At 27.6% G+C, this 1,639-nt stretch overlaps 1 long non-coding RNA gene across 1 annotated transcript; it reads left to right on the forward strand.

Moving 5' to 3' along the window:
• Positions 1 to 493: 493 nt before the first annotated feature.
• Positions 494 to 1,137, forward strand: LOC134261319 (uncharacterized). Its single transcript, XR_009990795.1, has 3 exons — positions 494 to 615; positions 913 to 997; positions 1,087 to 1,137. It is a non-coding gene; the product is annotated as an uncharacterized LOC134261319 (long non-coding RNA).
• Positions 1,138 to 1,639: the final 502 nt, after the last annotated feature.

Here is a 1,639-nt window from a genome sequence, read left to right on the forward strand (position 1 = left end):
GCTTTGAGGAAAATCCCTTGGTTCGTGGGGATTTGATTTCGTGGATCAAGAATAATTGAGCCCTAATGTATGTAATATTTTACATTTCGTGGTGGACATGAATTCGTGGGTCTTGTCATACCTCGAAAACAACGAAAATTAAACCCCCACGAAAATTTGTGATTTCACAGTAGTTTGAAAGGAGGTCCTCTCGTATTAATTACTAATTGATTTGATCAAAGAAACATTTTTACTCCCATTTAATTTTAAAACAGATAATTTGTTAAATCAGAATTGTTTACGTTATAAGTGGCACTTCAATCTACTTCAGTCGTAACTTAAAGTCAAAACATATGTATTTTGATTAAACTAAATACATCTCAAAAATATTTACATTGTGTTTTCAGATTTTCTTTCAATTTAAAGAGGTAAATAATAATGTAATTTTGTTTTAACATAAAAATGAGTTATCCACACTTTTTTTATTGGATTATCCAATTGTTTCAAGTGAACAAACTATCATAGTTGTCAACACCTTCCATTGTCTTTAACATCTTCACAGTCAACTCAGAGATAAGTCGTGGTTGGTTGGATCATGATTCCTTTCATCTATATCATAATTATTATACTAAGCAGGTAAGTACTGAAACAAATAAGATATCGATTGAAAATGATTTTTTTTAATCTGGCGAGGTAGAGGAATAAAATAGCGAAAGGCAGATAAACAACACTATTTAATACACGCATAACGAATTTAAAAAAATATTAATGAATTAACCTGACGCTATAAAGTTGCTTAACATAACTATGTATAATGAATTGAAGAAATTGGATAATTATCAAACATGAAATAAACTAATTATTGAAACCAACACATGGATTTGTTCAATAGTTTTTATTCATAAAAATCATGTTATGATTTCTTTTATACAGTGACAGCAATCAAGTGATGGCAGTTGAGTTTGATTTCTTTATTTTGGGTTATCAATGGCCAGTGAAATTTTGCAGAATTCAAAATGTAAGTCAAATTAAAAACATAATATGTATCAAAGAAATATGTTTTGACGACATTTATATTAATAACTATTTTTATTTTTTTTTACACAGTGGAACAAAGAACCGCCAAATACATGTAAATGGACTATACATGGACTTTGGTATGCAATAATAATCATCATCAATTCATCAAATAAAAAAAATCAAATATGCATTTCACACTCTACTGGGCTTGAACACTACTTGAGTGCGAATATAATTGACAAACACTTCAATTTTCATGAAATTAGCACAGTTTATTTTGCTTTACAGCCAAAAAAAATATTCATTTTTAAATCCTTCATATAGTGTGCATTTAAAAAAGTTTTTTTTCCAAATTATTTGCAAATTATTTTAGATATAAACATAAAATGCGATATACTGGTAATCTAAAGAACATGAAATGAATGTTTCATTTTAATAATCACATATGTACTTGAAGATAATCAAACCTTAAAATAAGAATCTTAGACTTAACTCAATAAACTGTTGATGCAAAGTATTCTTTAAATTTTGCGAACGTTGCGAAAGTTTTCAGGAAAAAAATATTCCAGAGGTAAGTTCCTTTTGTATTTTCTATAATCGATTGAATATATTAAAGCCAAAAAATATTATTAAATACAAG

Source organism: Saccostrea cucullata, unplaced genomic scaffold (assembly GCF_032062105.1).
Source record: "Saccostrea cucullata isolate Sc308-1 unplaced genomic scaffold, CSIRO_AGI_Scuc_v1 ctg1526, whole genome shotgun sequence".
Classification (NCBI taxonomy): domain Eukaryota; kingdom Metazoa; phylum Mollusca; class Bivalvia; order Ostreida; family Ostreidae; genus Saccostrea; species Saccostrea cuccullata.